Source organism: Manduca sexta, chromosome 5 (assembly GCF_014839805.1).
Source record: "Manduca sexta isolate Smith_Timp_Sample1 chromosome 5, JHU_Msex_v1.0, whole genome shotgun sequence".
Classification (NCBI taxonomy): Eukaryota; Metazoa; Arthropoda; class Insecta; order Lepidoptera; family Sphingidae; genus Manduca; species Manduca sexta.
Genome location: NC_051119.1, coordinates 9,826,562 through 9,845,316, shown reverse-complemented (window position 1 = coordinate 9,845,316; position 18,755 = coordinate 9,826,562). Strand labels below are relative to the sequence as shown.

Sequence of the window (18,755 nt, the reverse complement as noted above, 5' to 3'; positions counted from 1 at the left end):
TTAACAAACCAGATCCACATATCATTTTAATTGATAAAAACACATCCAAAAAGTAATTATACAAAGATATTTGCTAATTTTAGGTAAAAACAGTTACTAACCTATGAAAATATATTTCGGGGTCTTTCTTGCGTGAATTCGATTTGCATCCTTTCACACAACACTGAGTCATTTTCGAAACTTAACAAATACACTAATAAACACACTGAACAATTGAGAATATGATTATATTACTTTAAATTCAATATTTATGAAGATTTGTTTACATCGTCTGACACTACATGTACTTGCCGACTGGCCAGCATAAAATGGCGTTTCTGCCGCAAGGCGGTCCCAGTGTGTTGAAGTAAACGAAATAGTGCCATATGCGAAGAAAGCAATTATTTTTGTCTCTTTTTGTTGCGTTCCAAATAAGCTTTGAGTAAAAGAGATAGACATATATATTGACAATTCTGCGTCGATTTCCCTAACATAAATATAACTTATTCATATAGCTAACTTTTGAGGCCTGTCCTCTTTATATTTAGTCATTGATTTAAACCTACTCTTAATGGTAACTTTCAGCGACGAAGATTTGCATTTCACAACGCGACCTCTTACGCTGTCGTGGGCATTATCGTTGCGTATTGTATTTAAGATTGTGGAATTATAACTTGTAATTGCGTATTTATAGTCGGTTCTAATGCAAATTCCGAGGTTTTATTCACCTTAGAAGCCCACGGGGACGAAAATATGGCCCGTCGCAAAAGGAAGCAGCTAATACGAGAAAATTTCAATTACATTATTTAAATATTAGATTTAAATGGTTCTTTGCTATTGATGTTAGTACCTTATCCAATTGTCATTTATGAAAATAAGAACAACAAACAAATAAAATAACAATAAGATGATATTTTTATTAATATTTTCATATTAAACTAAAAACAAAACAAAAACAATTTATATTTATTTTCTAGCATTGATTTGGAACAAACATGGACATAGGAATGGTTTCTATAAACCTATTCCACTTATAATTATAAGAATTAGGACATTATAGCCAATAGTTACCTATCAGTTAACAACAAAATAAACATGTAATTTATTTTATAACTAGCTTCCGCCCCCAGCTTCGCCCGCGTGGATTTTGAACTTCAAAAATGGAGGAGGTGCTCAATTTGTCGGGATGTTTTTTTAATGTATGGTGGTATGCAGATGGTCCGATTGTCCGGTCAGGGTCTGATGATGGGATCCTGGTGAAATCGAAGGAAACATATAGCATGATTCAGTATTCACGCGCGATGGCTTATTATTAGCGTACTTCATGTATAACTTTGGTGTTTCTATACCGATTTCTATGATTCTTTTTTATGGAATATTTAATAATGTTAACTTTTTTAATTAGGGATGACTGAGAGCAGCCCCGGATCTTGAATTTTTTGAAGGCGGGGCAAAATCTCGATAATGCCGCCCCTAACCACCTATATTTTTACTTTTGTCATCATCATCATCATTTCACGCTCTGCGGGAAATAATTTATGTGTGTTATATACTGGTCTAGCTTTTGCCTGCGGCTCCGCCCGCGTTATAAAGTTTTTCAGGCTAAAGTTTTCCGTTATAAAAGTCACGCTATATATTTTCCCGGAAGCCTGTGTTCTTCCCAGGGTCTCAAACTGTCTCCATACCAAATTTTATCCTAATACGTTGGGTAGTTTTTGAGTTTAACACGTTCAGGCTGACAAATTCAGCGGGGGACTTTGTTTTATAATAAATTTTTGTATAACTTTTTAAGAGGAACAATCCCGTCATACATCATTGTTACATAACTTTAACCGTTTACGCAGCGCACGCAACAGAAGCTCTCAAAAATAATATATTTTCCCCGTTTTTGCAACATGTTGAAACTGTTACTGCTCTGCTCCTATTGGTCATAGCGTGATGATATATAGCCTATAGCACTCCAGGAACAAAGGGCTATCCAACATAAAAATATTTTTTCAGTTCGAACCGATAGTTCCTGAGATTAGCCATTACTGAACCGCTCCTATTGGATATAGCGTGATGATATACAGCACTCCACAAACAAAGGACTATCCTACACAAAAACAATTTTTCAGTTCGAACCGGTAGTTCCTGAGATTAGCCATTACTGCTCCGCTCCTATTGGGTATAGCATGATGATATATAACCTATAGCACTCCACGAACAAAGGGCTATCCAACACAAAAAGATTTTTTCAGTTCGAACCGGCAGTTCCTGAGATTAGCCATTACTGCTCCGCTCCTATTGGGTATAGCGTGATGATATATAACCTATAGCACTTCACGAATAAAGGGCTATCCAACACAAAAATATTTTTTCAGTTCGAACCGGTAGTTCCTGAGATTAGCCATTACTGCTCCGCTCCTATTGGGTATAGCATGATGATATATAACCTATAGCACTCCACGAACAAAGGGCTATCCAACACAAAAAGATTTTTTCAGTTCGAACCGGCAGTTCCTGAGATTAGCCATTACTGCTCCGCTCCTATTGGGTATAGCGTGATGATATATAACCTATAGCACGCCACGAACAAAGGGCTATCCAACACAAAAATATTTTTTCAGTTCGAACCGGTAGTTCCTGAGATTAGCCATTTCTGCTCCGCTCCTATTGGGTGTAGCGTGATGATATATAGCCTATAGCACTCCACAAACAAAGGGCTATCCAACACAAAAATATTTTTACAGTTCTAATCGGTTTTCCTGAGATTAGCCATTACTGCTCCGCTCTTATTAGGTATAGCGTGATGATATATAGCCTATAGCATTCCACGAACAAAGGGCTATCCAACGCAAAAAGAATTTTTCAGTTTGGACTGGTAGTTCCTGAGATTAGCGCGTTCAAACAAACAAACAAACAAACTCTTCAGCTTTATATAATAGTACTAGCTTTTGCCCGCGGCTCCGCCCGCGTTATAAAGTTTTTCAGGCTAAAGTTTTCCGTTATAAAAGTAGTTGTTTCATACCAAATTTCATCTTAATACGTTGGGTAGTTTTTGAGTTTAACACGTTCAGGTAGACAGATGCAGCGAGGGACTTTGTTTTATAATATATATTTTTAGAACTTTTTAAGAGGAACAATCCCGTCATACATCATTGTTGCATAACTTTAACCGTTTACGCAGCGCACGCAACGGAAGCTCTCAAAACTAATAATTTTTCCCCGTTTTTGCAACATGTTTCATTACTGCTCCGCTCCTATTGGTCATAGCGTGATGATATATAGCCTATAGCACTCCGGGATCAAAGGGCTATCCAACACAAAAATATTTTTTCAGTTCAAACCGGTAGTTCCTGAGATTAGCCATTACTGCTCCGCTCCTATTGGCCATAGCGTGATGATATATAGTCTATAGCGCTCCACAAATAAAGGGCTATCCAACACAAAAAGATTTTTTCAGTTTGGACCGGTAGTTCCTGAGATTAGCCATTACTGCTCCGCTCCTATTGGGTATAGCGTGATGATATATAGCCTATAGCAATCCACAAATAAAGGGCTATCCAACACAAAAAGATTTTTTTAGTTTGGACCGGTAGTTCCTGAGATTAGCCATTACTGCTCCGCTCCTATTGGGTATAGCCTGATGATATATAGCCTATAGCAATCCACGAATAAAGGGCTATCCAACGCAAAAAGAATTTTTCAGTTTGGACCGGTAGTTCCTGAGATTAGCCATTACTGCACCGCTCCTATTGGGTATAGCGTGATGATATGTAGCCTATAGTACTCCACGAATAAAGGGCTATCAAACGAAAAAGAATTTTTCAGTTTGGACCGGTAGTTCCTGAGATTAGCCATTACTGCTCCGCTCTTATTGGGTATAGCGTGATGATATATAACCTATAGTACTCCACGAACAAAGGGCTATCCAACGCAAAAAGAATTTTTCAGTTTGGACCGGTAGTTCCTGAGATTAGCCATTACTGCTCCGCTCCTATTGGGTATAGCCTGATGATATATAGCCTATAGCAATCCACGAATAAAGGGCTATCCAACGCAAAAAGAATTTTTCAGTTTGGACCGGTAGTTCCTGAGATTAGCCATTACTGCACCGCTCCTATTGGGTATAGCGTGATGATATGTAGCCTATAGTACTCCACGAATAAAGGGCTATCCAACGCAAAAAGAATTTTTCAGTTTGGACCGGTAGTTCCTGAGATTAGCCATTACTGCTCCGCTCTTATTGGGTATAGCGTGATGATATATAACCTATAGTACACCACGAACAAAGGGCTATCCAACGCAAAAAGAATTTTTCAGTTTGGACCGGTAGTTCCTGAGATTAGCCATTACTGCTCCGCTCCTATTGGGTATAGCGTGATGATATATAGCCTATAGCACTCCACGAACAAAGGGCTATCCAACGCAAAAAGAATTTTTCAGTTTGGACCGGTAGTTCCTGAGATTAGCGCGTTCAAACAAACAAACAAACAAACTCTTCAGCTTTATATAATAGTATAGATAGATTCAAAAAGACGGCACAATTGTAATTTACTAAGAAATAAAAACGGTAAAGAGGGCCGTATATACCGGCGCCTTGTATATAGGCTATTTATTTTCTACTACCACTATAAAACTATTTGTGAGTTAGCGTTTATGGCAGATATGTTGGAACTAAAATACAATAAAAATAATTAACACGGAAGCAAATTTCCCCAGACGACAGCTGTTATTTCCTAGCAAACATTAAATTTTTCCATATAGTCTGTAGACAAAGGTAAAACATACACAGAAGCTAAATTAAGGTTAGTATTATCTGCTAGAAGAAAATGTATGCATATATATCGATGTATATTATAGTTTATGTATGAATTGTATGGTATTTCCTAGTATAATTTTGACGGATTGGATATAATTTTTCGGTTTACAGCCGGATACTTTTGTTGTCGGGGGAAATCAATTTTTTTTATAGTTATGCGATACATTATCCTGTAAAGTACACAACGTTTTTATTCTTTTATTGTATTTTTCTCCGAATCACCGTATTTTTAGAATTGTAGTTTGGCAACACTGATCAGATCGCAAACCTCAATGTCATTTATGCCATTTTAAATTCTTATGTCAATTCGACAGTTGTATACAGTACGTATATTATTTACTCCGTAGTCGGTACTCCAAGTAAATTGTAGTGTAGTGTGTACTGTGTACTGCTTTGGTGTACACTGAATACAGAAAGTTGCCGATCATAATTACTTCTTCTAAAGTAAATGTAATCAAGGTAAGCCATTAATTAATATTATATGTTGGTGTTTCATAAAGTTGCCGTATTCGCGTAATATTATTATATCTTTTTCGCCATTATCTGAGTTAGGTCACCCATCAAATTAGAAAATGAGTCACTTTTTCTGTTTCGATTGGATATCTACCTATTTTTAATGAAAATAAGTATGCCAAAGAACTACGTTTATTAGTCATGTAATTAATTAAATAGAGCTTATGAAATAATGATCTTATCATTGGAAAGTGATTATGGTATTTTTTTAACGTTTTCCCACTAAATTGCAACACAATTTCATAGCTTAAGCCTTAAACATTTTGGTTAATTTAGTGAGCTTGTAACAGTTTGTGAATCACTTAATAGATTCTGTACGCTGTTCACGCCACCATCGTGCCTAGACAAGGATTAATCAAAACACATTGACTTATATTCTATAGACACGATCGTCCATATAAACCAACTTGTTAGAGAGTACCATATTCTTTGATATAAACTATTAGTTCAAAATCAGAACTAAAATGACAACCAAAACATCACAGTGATAATCTATTTATTCACTTGAGCAACAAATAGTTTTGCTTATTTGACTAAAATTTTTTCTCAAATCTAAGTTTATAATAATAATAATAACAATATTGTAAGTCCCCATGATGAACAGCGATTGAGAGGTGCTTTGGAGGGCGCGATTTTGGAACTTAAATCGATGTCTCCGTCCTGTAGACCGCGAGTGCCGCGTTTGCCAACGCATAAAAAAAAATTTGGCCCTGGTGGGAGCATTGGATTCTATATTGCCTCCTTACATGGAATCCAGTCGGGACCTCGTTGATACGCATTCGATTCTTTACTGCGCAGCCGTCGCGGCATGTCGAGTGGCTAATGTGAAATTTCCGATTGGAAATAAAACCACTCGAGTTGTTGCGACGAAGCCTGCATGGCAACATAGGATCGAGAAACGTATCAACTCGGCCCAAACTCTCATTGCCAAGCTAATTGCTTTCCAGGGTGGTAATTGTAGACTGAGGATTATGCGTTTCATGGTGCAGGCCTTTTCTGGGACCAACATAAATTCCCAGGATTATAGGCTTTGGATCACGGAATGCATAGACTTCTTTAAACAAAAAGTTTATGCGTGGGCGAACCGCATTCGTCGCTATAGGAAGCGATGGGATCGATTCCAACAGAATCGTACTTTTCAAAGCGATCAAAAGAGGGTTTATAGGTGTTGGGAAAATTCTACACAAGGTGTGGCAGATGGGCGGTTACCTAGTGCTCGTGATATGCACAATTATTGGACGAATATATGGTCATCGCCCGTCTCCCACACTGAAGCCTCCTGGTTTGGTGTTGTAGATCGAGCTTGCGAGACAATACGGGCTATGGAAGCCATTTCAGTTAGTCCAGTGGATGTCCTGGCCGCTATCCGTCCAACACAAAATTGGAAGGCTCCTGGCCCGGATGGTTTGTACAATTTCTGGTTGAAATGGTTTCCCAGTTCGCATGCTCGTTTGGCAGCACAGTTCCAAAATGCGCTTGATGGTGGATCGCTTCCAACATTTATGACGACAGGTGTCACTCACCTGCTCTTTAAATCCGGTTGTACCACGGACCCAAAAAATTATAGACCCATAACATGCCTTCCTACTATTTACAAACCCCTCACATCCATATTAAGATATAAAATTACAAATCATTTCACAACCAACAATATCCTTTTTCCCGGTCAAACAGGATGCAAGATTGGGTCACGTGGTACAAAGGAGCTCCTTCTCATTGACATGACCATTTGCCAGCAGGCTCGTCATAATAGGCAGAATTTGTCGGCTGCCTGGATTGATTATAAGAAAGCCTATGATTCAGTGCCCCATACTTGGCTCTTGAGGGTGTTGAATTTGTATAAGGTTGGTACAAATTTATGCAACTTACTTGGGTCATGTATGGGACAATGGACTACTGTTCTCAGATATCCAGGTGGTTTGATTCCCGCTGAATGTGATGAGCCGATTAGGATCAAGCGGGGTATATTCCAGGGTGACAGTCTGAGTCCATTGTGGTTCTGCATGGCCCTGAATCCTCTCAGTACTCTCTTGTTGGATTCGGGGTTAGGATACCGTCTACGGAGAGGGAGTGAGCCTATATCTCACTTGCTTTACATGGATGATCTCAAGTTGTTTGCATAAAAACAAACCGAATTGATTGAGTTGTTAAAAATAACTGAAAAATTTAGCAACTCAATCAATATGGAGTTTGGTGTAGATAAATGTGCAGTTATTCATGTGAAGCGAGGAGAGATTGTGGTCTCTGATGACATTCAAATCTCAGAGACTGTAAGACTGAAATCCTTTTCTGAGACGGAAACCTACAAATATCTGGGTATGCCTGAGGCACTGGGTATTGTTAGTGCAGACGTAAAACAATCGGTGAGGGAACGTTTCTTTGGCCGCCTGAGAAAAATACTCAACAGTTTTTTATCGGGTGGAAACAAGATTCGCGCCTTCAACGGTTGGGTTATGCCTGTACTCATGTACTCTTTTGGTATACTCAGATGGACTCAGACCGAATTGGACGCCCTGGACAGAAAGGTCCGGACTCTACTGACTGCACATCGTATGTACCACCCACGATCGTCAGTGATGAGATTGTACATCCCGCGGAAATGTGGAGGCCGAGGTTTACTTAATGCTAAGGACTTACATAACCGCGAGGTGTGCAATCTTAGGGATTATTTCCTTCACAGTGAAGTGGGCATGCATAGGGTTGTAGTTATGGTGGATAAAGGATTAACCCCGCTTTCCTTGGCGAAAGAGAACTAGCGGAGACCTCTGGTATTGGGTATAAGGGAGCGCAGGGAAACATGGAAGAGCAAAGAATTACATGGTCGGTTCTATCGGGCCCTTCATGGACCTGATGTGGACCAGCTTGCGTCCGTATCTTGGCTACGTTTTGGTAACCTCTTTGGGGAAACTGAGGGTTTAGTCTTTGCAATTATGGACGAAGTTATCAAAACGAACAATTATAGGAAATACATCCTGAAGGACGGTACGGTCGATATTTGTCGGGCATGCCATCGTCCTGGTGAATCAATCAGGCATGTAATTTCCGGTTGTTCGTATCTTGCTTACGGCGAGTACTTGCATAGACACAACCTTGTAGTCAAGATCATACACCAGCAAATTGCTCTTCGATATGGTCTTGTGTCTTCTGAAGTACCATATTACCAGTATATACCACAACCAGTTCTCGAAAATGATCATGCAACGCTGTATTGGGATCGATCTATTATCACAGACAGGACAATTGTTGCCAATAAACCTGATATTGTGATAGTAGATCGATTGTCGCGCCGGGTAATACTTTGTTAAGTCCGAAAAAGATAAATTGTCCAAATATTTAGACTTAGCACATGAGGTTACCGACATGTGGGATGTGGACTCTACAATTATTGTCCCGATTGTCGTTTCTGCGCATGGATTGATACCAAAGAGCCTCGACCAAAATCTTCGGAAGCTCTCAATTGGCCGTTGGGTCGGAAGCCAGATGCAGAAGGCAGTATTGCTGGACACGGCGCGCATTGTGAGGAGATTCCTCCCTTTGAATCCCTAACCGCCGGTGGCCTGGGTCTTGCGCTTCGCCATCGGAGCGTCATACATTTTTTATATTTTTATATGCATGTTTTTTTTTAAAAATGTATATGTAAAAATGTAAAAAAAATACCTTTAAAATAAAGAGAATTGACCATAATAATAAATTAACTTTATTGCAAAAAAAAGAACACAGAAATAATAACATTACGAAGTACATAAACAGTAATAGGCATATCTGAGTTTAAGCATTTCGTATTTATCGTATTCCAACTGCCACGATACACACTGCTTTCATCAAACGACTCCCTTCCTTTTTGCTGCCTCACATCTACAATGAGGTATGTCGCCGTATACGTAACATTAAGATGCTACCGTTGAGCAAGTTAAAATCTAAATTAACTGAGTGGCTTCTGACACTGTCATACCAAGATACCGAAGAATTATTAACTACTTTGGGTGACTAACACACACACACACTTGCACATACACACACACACACACACATACACAATGATTCTTATTGTCTTACCCTGTCACTGTTTTTTCTACATTCGTATTGATCTCAACAGTTTTGGTTATGTAATTAATTTTAAGAGTTTATAGTCATATTATATTTTTCTAGATGTTAACAGTAAATAGGAAATTCGTGCTGTTTTAGTTTAGTAGTTCATTGTTTATAGAGAATTTTTGTAGTTATCATTATTTTTATTGTTATTTGTTTTCTTTTTTGTAACTTTGAGACTTCGAACTAGAGTCTGACAAATTTAATTATTGTTACTGGTTTGTAAAGGATACGCGATACAAGTTCTAAACTTAGTGCGCATCTTAACGCAGTTGTAATAACCCACATAATGTAAGTGCTATGATTTGTAAATTAATAAATAATTATTGTCAGGGGTCCCCAAATTAGGCTATGCCTGTATCTTGGGATACCTATAATGAGAGTCAAAAACTCATCAGTAGCCGATAATGCAAATTACAGACAAATAAAACAGTTATTCTAAAATAATAATAAACAAACTAAAATGTACAAACTCTTTTATATAACAAAGAAGAAAACATATAAGTAAGTATCTGTATACAAACTTGGCAAATATAGGTACTTAGATTATACAAATTCGGAATTTAAATGAAAAGAATGCATAAAGTTTCAAATAAGAAAGATACAAAAAAAAAAAAAACTTTCATTGGTATTTAAATATACAATGCTAAAGTAATACTAGTAATGGTTGCCAAAGAAAAGAAAAGAAAACCAAAGGTGCTTACACTTAGACTTGAGTTCTTATATTGTGAGCACCACTCCTTACACATCTATATGCTGTAAATATTGACAATACTAAAGCCAGTTTGAATAGATATTAGTTCAAATCAGTTGAACACAGTGAATGTTCGAAATGCCAAATCTAGTATGTACAATCGACAAAGTTCCTGCTCATCTAGCAGAGTATGCAGATAGAGTTGGCTTGGTTACCAAATATGTTCCAACTGAATCAAAAATAGACCATGTTGAGATTGAACGAAAAATATTGTACATTAGGAAAGCTATATGTAAATTTGTATGTTTGTCACGCCCTATCGTTCCTTTATCAGAAACACAGAAGTATATGGTAGGTGACTATGTAAAGTTCTGTTTACCAATGTTTCAATCATATACAGTTAATTTACAACCTGCTTGTTTAAGAGAATTTGCCAAGTTCTTACTAAACTCGCCAGCGTCCTTACAAAATCACGGCCTACGCTTGGTGTTCGAGGGTTTCAGGGATCATGACTTTAAAATAACATTGCTAGGGATTTGGAAGAAAACAAAAAATGTATCATTGAGGTTGGTCATATACAAAGGAATCCACCAAAAAATTGTAAATGACTTGCAAGAAGAACTATATGAAACTCTCAAAGCGTTCACTCTGGCTGCGCGTGAAGACGACGACGATGAACTTTTCACAGAAATGACCAAAACTCAACTTCCAAGGCAATTCTTAGGCGATCATATTTTATGTACATGGAAGGTATTGAATAAATTACGTGGTAAAAAGATCAGAATTCCGCTCAAGACTGCTATACTGAGGCACATGGTAGATCATCTTGAATTAATGCAGCAAGAGGCGGTTGAATCAATTGTATGTGAGCATATTAAAATCATGTTAAAAGAGGGACAAATGAAAGTGGAAGAGGAAATACACATCAAAGAATTCTTCAACGCTAAATGGAATCTGACTGCAAGATATCTCATGTATCTACCGAGCCAGGAAGTTTTGAAACGTAAATTGGAGATTGTCGAAACTTTAGTTAAAGAGTCGATAAAGTCGTGGAAGTCCGAAAAAGTAAATAAGTATGTCTTTCGGGGATTTTTGGTTAGTTTTGTTGAGATCCTTGTTAGTAAAATATGTTACCACGACTCAACCTACTGCTTAAACGGAATTGAGATACTAAAACAAGTATTGAAAGATATACTAGAAGCTGTGCCGCTAATAGAGATATATGACACAATTTGGTATTTACGGTTGAATATTATTGTCGCAAATACAATAGTCAAAGGTCGACATTCCTTGGCCGGAAAACGCAATAACAATAAGTTTATGGTAATAAGCGAGTCCATTGATTACTTTGCTAAAGAATTTGCAAAATTATTTAATGAATTTGTAGAGAAAAATCAGTGGTATACATTCGCGTTTAGGACAATCGCCGACCTTTTGAAAACATTTTGGCTAACTTTTAGATCTATTTTCGATCCTTCGTTTATTTTCAATGAAGAGTATGTACTTACTATAATAAGCTCCGAATTGGTCGAAATAGAGAAATATGAAGCTTATATATTTGCTTTAGAAATATTGCCGACGCATGGAAGAGATCCGTGTACATACGAACAAATAATAGATAAAATAAAATCCTTCGAGAACAATAACATCCGATACTATTGCTACAAGAACTTTGAAGTTGATAATGTTTCAATAGTATATTGATGAACTTACGATATAGGATTCAACTGTCTAATGAAAATGAAATTTATTTTGTTCTATAAATATATTTGTTATACGTACTTATAATGTTGACTGTATTTGTGACTGTATATGTTATATTTAAAATAAACTATGCTGAAAGAAACTTGTTCTATCAGTTCCGCGAAGCGATTGTTGCAAACCGATTAGGGTTGCAATTTACTAAGTTTTGTAAATATGGTATTCATATTAACCACATTTTGATCAATAACATACACAAGTAAGTTTAATTTACAAATGTATAAGTATATTTCGAATATCAGGTTTTGCACAATTGTTTATGTATTTTTTATTTTTATTAGTAAAAAAATATGTTGTGACCATAGATTTAAATTATTAGATGTGCCCGCTCATACTTCAGCTGCACGGAATTGTGTCATCGTTGGGAAGACTGAGGTCACCCTTCACGTCGTAGTCGGTTGTAGTAAGCAGTGAGCGGAGCACATTGATTACTTTTTTTTAATTTTTTGCCGTTAAGTCTCTAAATAAAAATATGCTTTCCTTATCAACAATAACTACAAACTGCAAGAAAGAAACTATAAAGTGGCAAAAATTCGTTGTAATTTTATTTTTTATTAAACTTGTTTTATTCGATGCGTCAGTAATTAAAATTTTTATCACTGATGTTTCTCATTTTTCACAGTCAAAATTCATATCATTCAAACACGTCTTCCCTTCTTAAATTTATAATTGGTATTGTAGTAATATTCTACTAATTAGGTTATGTTTGTGAAATTGACTCAGAACAAGAACAAGCATAGAAGGAATCTAAATTACCCTCATATACTTATCCTATTTTTTCAAATAGGCCAAAACCGTTGAAAAGAACGAGACAAATATTATGTTGCTAAGGTCGGCTTGCGTACACTTTAAAATAATCAAATGGTTACCTTTGGTCCTCTTTATGATGCCGAATTAAAAAGCAAATAAAATGTCAAATGTTCCAACTTGCCAATCTCAAAACAATGTCACAAACGCGCTCACACAATTTAGTTACGTTATACTTCAGCGCGTACTTTTCCAAAGTGTTAATGTTAATTTTAATAAATACACAGTGCTGTTTAAGTAAAATATAGCCCTAGGAACAAGCAATGGCCTGCGTTATTGTGGGGTGTAAATCTCATTCTTCTCGTAAAGAAAATGAAACTGAAATCATCAGCTTCCATCGGTGAGTAAACAAAAAACGTAATATATTTGCTTAAACCCTGTACATAAGTGCAAAAAGTGTTATTAATTATACTTTATTATGCTCTAGTCATATTATAATCTGCTGTTGGCCATTCGATCCAGTCATTATTAAGTATTTTTCATTTTTTACCAATTTACGTAGTCGTGTTCAATAGTGTTGTGCTGCATATTCTGTCGATAACATAAATGTTGGTATATTGTAGTTTACTATTTTGCATAAATTGCCTTTTACTTTCAATATACGGTGGTGTAGTGGTAAAAGCCACTTGGAAACCGTGCGCGAAGGCTGGGGTCGAGGAAACTATCTGATTTTCATAGTGTGTTTCATACAATGTGTTTCATTGCAGATTCCCTACAGATGATGCTATGAGGCAAAAATGGATCGTGGCCATAGCTCGTCCCAATTGGCATTGGAAAAAACAGCACCGTGTTTGCTCTAAGCATTTCGACAAAGTTTTATTAACATTGAAATAAGTTATCAAACATATGTGACATGAATGATACTGCTGTGTTTTAATTTTACTGTCCCATTTTAGTAGCTTCTGTCAAATCCCACCTCTTGGGTATCTTTTAATGCCTAAGAAAGTTAGAAAAGAACAGAAGGCGTACTGGCTTTCTCCTAGACGAAATTCCGGCCGATTTCTTGTTTCTTACAGCGGTTTCCATTCCTTCCGAAATTTCTAACAGTTTCTTAATTTAATAATCTAAATGCTAAACCATTTTTGTGTTTAGTAAATGACGTTTCGGAAGGCATGGAAACTGCTGTAAATAGCAAATGAAAATTGGAAAAAATTTAGCCCGAAGAACGCCGGTAGTTCGATAGTTTATTGTAATTTAACAGCTTTTTACCGAGTGCTTTTATGTACTCAGACTTTTTTTGGTACTTGAATACCAAATCAGGGTTTTGATATCTTTTTTTAGCCTTTAACTAAAATAGCAATTTGCAACGGTTTATAGTTGACTGACCGAAAAGTGTTTATTTTAGCAGGTCTGTGAATTTACCATAGCCGATAGACAAAGCATCTATCGATATAGATAAGATGTCAGAAGGGATCGCAACACAATTAAATTTCTTGCTGTCTAAGACACAGTACACTCAAATGTCATAGTGTTACTTCTATGCTTGTCATTGTTCTGAGGAAATTGATTATATTTAGATTTTTCCGATAGACACACAGATATAAATATTTTAGAGTTTCAAGGAGCACAGGGCATATCTAATGATTTAAATCTATGGTTATGACGATAATATACTGTCGTCTACCATTTATTTGCTCTCCCTCGCATTCTTTTAATAGAAAATCGTTGTTCAAACCGCCATTTTTATTGTGAGCTGAAGAGTTTGTTTGATCGCATCTGAGGTACTACTGAGATTAATAGGAGCGGAACATCAATGAAAAATATTGCAAAAACGGGGGAAATTTATTCCTTTTGAGATGCGTCTATAGTAGATATTATGTTGGAATAACAATGTTTAGTTACCCTCTACCTCAGTGAAATAGTTTTAAAGCCAAAATATAGTGAGGCTATATATTTTTATATAATAACTATCATCCCGGATCGACGACGTGCTGCGCGTTTCCTCAAACGTGAGGCCAAACGTCGCATTCAAGAGGTCGTCGATTTGAGATGGTATAACCGTTTATCGAAACTAACTGACCCAACGGGTCTTTTGGAAGCTGTGTCATTACTTCAAGAGAAACAATGTGGCCCCCATTCCTCCGCTTAATCGTCCGAATCAACGCCCGGCGTTTGATGACGACGAGAAAGAGGAATTGTTGGCCTCCAGCCTGGAGTCCTCAATGTTCTTTCACAAACATTCCTGTAGGCTACGACCATCTTGTTGCGGTTAATAGTTACGAAAGTGAGGACTCCTCCGCCGCCTATTTCGCGATCGTTAGGGCTAGGCCAGTCTCGATATTCTTTAAGAAAAAAAAGGCTGTCACTATTCCTTAAGGTAATAATATAATGGACTGATTCAGTATCTTCGTGTGCTTCTATGCAACACCATCAATAATAGCAACACACGTCTATTTCGATCTATTGTTTTTGTGGACAGTCGTCAACAGGGCGGCGTAAGAACATTCCTTGACCCAATAGGGTCGAATATTTAGGAGTGATCCTTGATCAGAAATTGATCTCCACCACACACGTAAACGCATACGTGCGGGAGTCGCATTCGCGATGGGTCATTTACATTGGCTTATAAACAAAAATAGTAAAATGTCCACCCGCAACAAGATTTGGATCTTTACCACGTCTTTACCAACCGCAACCTCTACATGGACACCAATATGCCGGCCATCAGTTTGTATCAGTGTTTATTACAAAGCATTATTTGGTATTCCACTGCGCTCCTCATCCTGAGACATAAGATGTTTAAGTCTTATTATATCCAGTAGTTACACTGGCTACAATGCTCTTCAATGCGGGACAAAACAGTGACTACAAACTGCTGCTTGGAGGCAGAAATAGACATTGCGGTGGTACATAGCCAGACGGACCTTCAAATATTATCAGAGACCTACCACCAGTAAATCAAATTAAATTTAGATTAGGTAACTTAGGCCGTGTTGAAAAATAAAAAATACTAAGTGAAAATAATCTTGGTAATTATGAGACCCAGGGGGAGGACACGTATAACATTTTGTGTAATGTTGATAATGTTAGGGTTTTCTAAGAATAATTATATATCTTAGTTCCGCCACATAGAGCTTAGTTTTGGTTGACAAGACTAGGTTACATATAAGGTCAGGTGGGGCAAGTGCGCCGACGGGGTAAGTGCACCTACCCTAAAAAAATCGAGAACTATTGATGTTATACAATTACCGCAATCTTACATCTATGCTACTAACTGAAATACAGTTCCACTAAAAAACATAAATGGCTATGTTCATTTTAATACGATTTATTCGCCATTTTATTTTAAGTGTCATTTAGACCTGTAAACCGAGATGACCCCGTGAAAGATAACATCAAATATTTCAAGATGTTTAACATATTTCTGTAAACCAGTAAGGTGAATACATAGTTTAAACCGTTTATTTTAACTTCCTGCCTGAATTTTGTTTATATATACTCAAATAAATTATATTTTAGCAATGCGAAAAAATGTACCTAAAAATTGTCGAGTAGGGCAAGTGCGCCACAGTTAATAGTCGTATGGCGCACTTGCCCCTGATCCATATATAACCAACCTTTTTTGAGAATAAGTTTTACTAATATGAATTATTATTATTAAAATGTTATACTTAACAGCAGAATTTTTTGTACTCAAGGTATTTTGTTTTGAGCCGACTTAAATAAAAGGGCGTATTAGTTAATTCGTTTTTACAAAAGAAAAACTGAAATATCTTGGTCTAGAGCAACTTTACGTGAATAGGTTGCTGTTCGATCAGGCACGTTATCTGGATATAATGCAGCTAAAACATATCAAATGTCATAAGGCCAAATTCTAAGTAATTGAGTTATAACGCATTCAAAATTGTTAATTCCTAAATTTTTGTATGCTTTTTTTTAGTTTTTAGAAATAAAATGGATTTTTATATTACGGCTAACATTTTTTTATTCCAACATATCCGCACACAAAACTCTAACATAGCAAAAAATTATATATCAATAAAAATTCTAAAATGTTTTCAAGCCCTGATTTACATATATATGGCGCACTTACCCCGAATTTGATTTGACAGCCATAGTTTGTTATAATATTGATTGATTAAAAATTATCCAAGAGCAATGCGTGTAAAACTTATTTCTCTATGGACTAAAGTGAGTGTTTTCTTTATAATGTTTCATATTGGCGTTTTTTTTTACACAGGCGCACTTACCCCATTTCCGGAGGCAAGTGCGCCTACTACCATTTTTTTTTACTTTGAGCAAAATATTATTAATTTATGGTCCGATTTCCTTGAATGGCTATAGGTTGTTATCACAAAATACCAAATATTCTTAAATTAATAAAATTACATTCTTAAGTCAGCACAAAAAGAAATTATTTTGCATTGAATCCAGCTATGAAAATTTTATGGCGCACTTCCCCCGACTGACCTTAGTACCAACATAATAGACCTAAAAATCTAGAAAGTATGTTGGCGCTCGTGGTAGCTGACAGATAGCTGCCATTATTGCTGGACTATATTTGTTAATTTTTTATAATTGCGATTTTGTTCAATAATAACATAAGTTTTCTGCGGAATACGTTTAGTTGAGCCTGCTCCTCCGTTTCGTGTATATTTTTTGTTAAGGAATATATGTCGTGTGTGTTTACGAAAAAGTGACTCTTATTATACCCAGATATTGACTACGTTTGTATTTACATTTGTGTATTTAATTTATTGTGTTACAATGGAGAAAAAAACTAATAAAAGGGGCACTTGCGAAATCTATGAATTTGCCTTTGCAATGATTGTACTCAAAGTAATTATTCATTAAACGGAAAAGATCATATTATCTGCAAGGTATCATACTGTTCAATTTCTATATAAAATTGGAAATAAATAACGGAAAATTGGACTGTAATGAATTTTTGTGTAAAACACCCATAAAACACTATATACAATTTATACTTAAGAAATTCGCGTAACGCTATTGTATATTTTGAAATAATAATTTGTTAAAAAAATATTTAAAATAGTGGAAATTATAGATGACATCTTAATTTATACTTGTGTAAGATGTATTGCTAGCAATTTTTATTGATGTTATATTATCAATCGAGTATGGAACGTCCCTAGAGGTTCGATTTATAGTAAGTTAGCAGCAATGATTAAAGAGTATAGAGGATGGGTAATATGGTCACGTGACATGCGGCACATTTAATGCATAAAATGGCGCCGACTCCGCCCCTTACAATAGTGATATGCTAGTATCGAAAATTTTGTATCGACATCGAAGAATTAAAAGAGAGACAAACAAGCCCAAAAAAGATCAAATACGAAAAGGGTTAGGTTTTACCATAATATAAATATAACAAACCATAATATAAACAAACAAACTGAAACTGATTTATAAGTAACAATTGTTAAAGAAAGCAGTACCTGTTGTGACAAACATCCAGTTGTGTTTGATCTATATTTGTATGTTGCACTATTCCTTGCTAAAAATTTAAGTTACAGATTAACATATTTACTTAATACATGATAAATGGAATAAGATAGCGTAGTCAGCAATTATTTGGTTGGTTTTATTTTATTTTATTATTATGCTCTTTGATCGAGAAACATAACCATGTTTCAGCAAACTAAAATCAATGAGCGTAAAGATGGTGGTTAAGATAATCAATTATAATAATTATTTGCAATAACAATATGATTATGTATCTATTTCCGTGCATGCAAAGGTTGCTCGAAACATAAGACCGCCAATTGTAAAAATATATCTTACATTTCATCTTTATGTTGTTTCTTTTATGTTTATCTATTCTTTTATGTAACAATTCTAATTTTATTCATAGCAATATATTAAAGTAATATTACTATTAGGTGAAGTATAATAATCATTACTATTTTACTTATCGGGAATATTGTTGGAAAACAGTTATCTTTACTCGCGTTAATTAAACGTGTGGTTTATGCATATCTTCTCAAAATGTAAAGAAATATGTATTTGGTGTAGGATTCCAATCACGTCGCTCAATATTCTCAATTCATTTTGCCTTGGTTTTTAAATTTTTTGGTTATCTTAAAAAATATTCTAATTTCACTTAGTTTGTCGTTCTGGATAATACAATATTGATGTGTGCTCTAA

At 36.0% G+C, this 18,755-nt stretch overlaps 1 protein-coding gene across 3 annotated transcripts in view; it reads left to right on the top strand.

The window, feature by feature from the left end:
* The first annotated feature begins 5,072 nt into the window (after nucleotides 1–5,072).
* LOC115449360 overlaps nucleotides 5,073–18,755 on the top strand; it is a 22,223-nt gene continuing 8,540 nt past the window's right edge. For 2 of the 3 annotated variants that reach the window (XM_030177159.2, XM_037444540.1), the window contains exons 1-2: nucleotides 5,073–5,242; nucleotides 11,671–11,674. The gene's annotated coding sequence lies outside the window, so the exon portion shown is untranslated. The remainder of the gene's footprint in view (nucleotides 5,243–11,670; nucleotides 11,675–18,755) is intronic. The other variant, XM_030177158.2, reaches the window with a different exon arrangement.